The following is a 6000-nucleotide window of genomic DNA, read 5'->3' as shown; positions in this document are numbered from 1 at the left end:
AATAATAATAATAATAAATAAATACTCCTCCTTATAAAAAGAAACTATCTATATTACTGTTTATTATTATTATTTATAAACAGTAATTATGAACAGTAATAAATAGTAGATTTTTTTTTTTTCCTTTCGCATGTTTGTTTTGTTTTTCTATTTCTTTTTGGGTTCGTCCGCGTGAATGTCAATGTGCAACGTAATACCACAATCATGCGTGGGAAATGAGAGAGAGGAAGGAAGGAAAAGTAGAAAAAAATATTAGTTTTTAAATTTTAAATTACAAACATTTATCTTTAATCTTCAGATTTAATCTAACGGTAGAAGTTTAAATATTGATTTAAACTAACATAAAATAGATAATTAAAATATAAATATTCTATCATACACTTAAAATTAACTTCAATTTATAAAATACTAGTTTTTCATCATTAAATAAAAGATAAAATTTTACTGAACATTTTTAAGAGAATAATATTATATCATATACTAAAAATCAACTTTAATTTATAAAATACTAATTTTTCATCATTAAATAAATGATGAAATTTTACTGTACATTTTTAAGAGAAAAAAACTATCTAATTAATTTGAATTTTTAATATAATTTAAATTTCATAATAAATTATGAACATAAATAAATAATAATTTTATTATTATACATTAGACTATTTTAATATTCGAAATTATACTTTATTTTTTTCTTAATTTGGCAAATGTGACAAACGTGCTTTGCACGTTTACCACTGCTAGTATATATATATATATATATATATATACATACAGCTTTCCCCACGTGCGGTTTCCATTACTGTGTAGCTAGTCATATGAAGCTTCGTTAAGGCACAAATTCATCCAAAATATTATGGGTAACATTTCTTAATTTGGTTTCAAAGACTTGATGGCTTTTAATTCTGCTTTATTGGCCAAACAGGTTTGGAGGATTCTTAATCATCCCACATCCTTAGCAGCAAAAATTCTCAAGGTTGCTTACTTCCCAAATAGCTCTATTTTGTAGGCCAAAGTTGGATTCAGATCTTCTTATACAAGGAAAAGTATCAGTTCAGCAATCCATATTGTTAAAAAGGGCATGATTTGGAGAATTGCCAATAGAGAAGATGTTAAAATATGGCAAGATTGGTGGATTCCAACTAACAGTTCTGGCAAAGTGGTGTCTCCTGTGAAAACTTTGTATTCAAATGCCAATGTAGCAAACCTCATTGATCTTAATACTTGATGGTGGAAAATGCAGTTGCTTAAAGATATTTTTTGGATAGAAGATAGGCAACAGATTATCAAGATACCTATAGCACAAACCACTCATTCAAGGGATAATATAGTACACGACGAGTAATGGATGCTTTACTGTCAAAAGTGCTTATCAATTGTGTAAGCAATGGCAAGATCAGGAGAAAGGGGAAACTGTTTTATGGAAGTACATATGGCAAATGGAAACTACAAATGCTGTAAAAGTGTTCATCTGGCGGGCTTGTCATAATGCTTTACCAACAAAGCAAAATGTATATAAGAGGAAGATTGTAGAGGAACCCTTTTGTCCAATCTGTCAGCAAACAGAAGAAACTCCAGGGCATGCGTTGTGGGCTTGTTCATCTGCACAGGATGCATGGATGGTTGGAAATAAGAAAATGCAGAAAGCTGCAATCACTCATGATGACTTTGGAGATATCTTTATGTATATGCTACAAAGAATAGGTAAAGATGAAATCTGTGTGTTTGCAGAAATGGCTAGAATGCTGTGGACAAAAAGAAATAAGATGCTGTTTGAAGACTATTTTGTAGCCCCTTCCATTGTGATGCAGAAAGCAAAACAGGCATGTACTGAGTTTCAAAAAATGCAACACAAACAATGCACCACGAGAAGTCATGGAAATTTGGATTAGATACACGATGATCTTTGGCAGCCTCCTGAGTTAGATTGAATCAAGATAAATTGAGATATTGCAACAAGGGAAAGAGACCAAAGAATTGGAGTTGGGATTGCTGTTAGAGATTCTGAATGAGATTTATTGGTTTCATGTATGCAACCACTAAGTTTCTGCACACAAGCTACTATGGAAGAGGTAAGAGGTTTGATATCAGCTGTGAAGCTTTGCAAAGATCTCGGCTTACAGAAATTTGTCTTTGAAGGAGATTCACTTCAGGTTGTTAATGCAGTAAGGCATCATCAACAACATAATGGTTTGCTCCAATACTTTGTGAAAGATGTTCACTCCATCATGGCAGATACAAGATGGGAGATTAGACATGTAAGAAGGAGGGCCAACCAAGTAGCTCATCAGCTAGCTCATCAAGCACTCCATCAAAGCTCTGAGGTTATAGATATTGAGTTTGTCAACCCTTGTATTCGTACGTTATTGATGGCTGATAAAAGTAGATATGGTTTTTGTCCTGGTTTAGTAGATGTAGATCACTCTTTTGTAAATGGTGAAGGTTTTGTAGTGCCTCATCATGTCATGAACAATGTAATAGCTGAATGCCACTTATGGCTTTTGAATGAGGTTTGAGGTTTTTTTTTTTCCCAAAAAAAAATTTGACATCAACAAAGCCCCTACCTTGAAATAAACACCCAAACCAACTTGTTCAAGAGAAAATTATATACTCAAAATGTTTGAGAAGTTGCTTTTGGAAATGTCACTTTAAGCAAAATCAAAATGCTTCTAGAATTATAAACAAATCTCGGACGCAAACTTTCTTTTTATTTAGGCAAATCTCAATAATGTCATTTAGAGCACAATATAGTTATAAAACAAGTAATAGTCACAAAGACATTTCATAAAAATATATCCACAAACTAATAAGAATTCATGTAATACGTTTGATTTATTTTATAATAAAAGTAACTTTATAATTTATGAAATTCATTTATGACTGTTATAAAAAGGGAGATATTAGACTTTCCATTCCAGTTTTTCTTCTTGAGACGAATTGCATCAATGATGATGAGATTGATTCGCCAATGTTGCGCAAGATAGTCCAAAATTGAAGTGATGTATACGGTACTTTGGAGTCATCTTCTAGTGTAACCTTTCTATTTTTTTTTTATGGGCTTATGCAGATTGCCACGCAGTAAGGTATTGATCCTCCGAATGCTACATTAATATCGAATCTATTGATATTTGTTTTTGGAGGAGGTTCCCAGTTCAAGGATTCTTTTGTGTTCTGTTGATTCCAAATGCAACTTAAAATGAAACAAGTTGGTGATATGTTGGGGAGGACAAATTCAAAATTTGAAACCATATTAGGAAAAATATTATTTTTTATTTTAAATTTTATCATCTCTAATTATAACTGTTTATGTGATGCATTAAGAAACGTCACATCAATAGGTATATAATTTAGAATGATAAGATCAAAAATGAATAGTAGTATTGCTGGATAGATAATTATGCAAATTCAAATTCTATTCAAACAAAAACAGGTCAAGTTCATCTTGTAGGGTAGAGTTCATCTTATAACACATTGAATACGACATGATGTTGAAGTCTTTCATATCAGCTATTATTAAAAAAACAATAGTTTAGTTTTCTTTATATCTATAATGAGTATCCCATCAAGTAGTATATTAATAAGAGTAATATTAGATACAAGTTTCAAATAGATAAATTACATACAAATTATTTATAAAAAAGCAAGTTCTGCTAATAAAGAATAGATTTTTTTTTATATTTTTATTAGGTGGTGTCCACTCTTTTACAATAGTTTATATGAGATTTGTCTATTTGAATCTTGTACAAATTATTTCTCTATTAATAAACCAGCTTATAAACATCAAGTGAGAATCAAGTGCATCACAAAAACCCTAATCAGAATTGAGAGAGGGCAAATGCATTCTCATCAAAGTCGATAACTATTGGGAAAAAATTGGGCATAAATCTCGAATCTTCCCAATTTTAAAGCCACTCCCCATCCTCCTAGACTTCTAGAAGTATGCTAGTTCTGTATATTGGGTTGTTTATATATGGTCAGTTAAAATTTAAGACAGGGTGGAACTCCTTAAGTTTGGCACATCACTCGGAATATACTCCGAATTCAATGGCCTCCCACTCAATTCCTACCTAACAATAATATTATCTATTTCTATTCTTTAATAAAATTGCTTATCGTCCATGAATAGTCATCTATGTTAGATGACTACGTAAGTTTTATCTTTGAACTTTATGAAAGGTTAGGCTCTATAGCCTATATGACATGGAAAATTAATTTTTCTCAACTGTATTTTCCGTCATTTGGTTGTTTGATATATATAAACTATCCCTAGCGTTCTTCAAATTTTGGTCAAGGTCATATATAAATTATAAATTATATAATATAATTAGGTTGTGTTTAAGGAGGAAATGTTGGTGTATACGTATTTAAAAAATAATAGTTACAGTCGTAAATATGTAAGTGTTGTATAATCACTTTTAAAAAAATAAATAAATACGATATCTATATAAAAAGAAATTAATTTTTTAATAATAAATTTTACTTTTTTTTAAAATGATTATAAAATATTTACATACTCTACAACTATATATAATATTATTCATTTATTTTGCTTTGCCCGATGTTATCATCAATCTTGGTTTCACTCGGCATCTTGGTCTAAATTGTCCCTCGTATTTTTAAGATTTTTTCTTGTATGGTAATTTCGGCTGGTTTGAGAAGAGGATATTGGTATCCATGAAGCCACGTGTATGAAGATGGTAGCAGATTTGAAATTGCGTGATTATCTCTGCCAGATATGAAAAAATATGTTGTTTTGTCTAATATATCCCTAATTGTGCAGCAGGAAATCTGCCTTTTGAGGCCCTTTTGTTTGTCTGTGTTTGAGGATCTCATGCTTCTTTACGACGCATTTAGAGTATTGGTATTGGGTTAATTAAATATTTTTTTATCTTTAAATTTAATAAATATTATCTATATTTGTTTCACATTAAATTAATTAAATTATTTTCATCCAAACTATAAGTTACAGTAAATTCATTCTTCTTTTCAAATATGAAAAGAACTATAGTAAGTTTAAAAGTATTTTTTAAGATTATTATATTATAGATATGATATTTTTATTCATATAAGATTTTACTATCTATATATATATGAGATTATTATATTATAGATTGTTAGATTGTGAAAATAAAAATAAATATGATTTGTTGGAGATTATTAAAGATTATGAAAATAAAATAAAAATTAATAAATAATATAAATAATAATATTTTATTATTATAAAGAGTGTGATGACTAATCCAATATAGACTTCAAGTTTTGAATAATTAGCTAAAGATAAAAAAGTTACATATTAATCAAAATTTGAGGAATGGGATAGCCAATCCAATACTAATACTCTTACACTGATTTTTACTTTTTTTTTTTTTTTTTTTTAAATCATCTCTTCCAATGTTCTTTTTCTCACTCTTCTCTTACTTTCCCATTGTAAGCATTATTTTGGTATTTAAATTTGAAAATACTATTATTATAATTACAATATAATATTATTTGTAAGAAAATAGCAATAAGCTTCATCTTATTTTGTACAATATTTCATAAAAATAAAACAATAGTCGTTTGACTAAAAGTTTGATTATTTAATGATTTAAATCATATTACCATCATACTTTCATCTTATTACGTAAAATGTTACAATCTCATCATCCATTAATTATCTTTTTTTTAAAAAAAAAATTTACAAGTTGATGGATAATGCCACCTCATCATAGTGGAATGAGGGTATGTAGTATATGTCACTATATAGAATTTCCTTTTTACAAAATGCAATTATTGTTTTTAAATTCCAAGTTAAGCATTAATTCATTATTGATCTTTAATTTATCATATATACTATTTTATTTTTAATGGTAATGCATTTCATATTGATCTATTTATACTGCATTTATTTTAGTTTTTCATTTATAAGAAAGTTATTGTTATTATTTTGGACATATCTAATTGATCTTATAACAAAGAGAAAACCTTTCTACCGGTCGGTCTGATCTCCCTCAAATAACA

Source organism: Juglans regia, chromosome 14 (assembly GCF_001411555.2).
Source record: "Juglans regia cultivar Chandler chromosome 14, Walnut 2.0, whole genome shotgun sequence".
NCBI classification, from domain to species: domain Eukaryota; kingdom Viridiplantae; phylum Streptophyta; class Magnoliopsida; order Fagales; family Juglandaceae; genus Juglans; species Juglans regia.
This window is presented reverse-complemented; position numbering follows the sequence as displayed.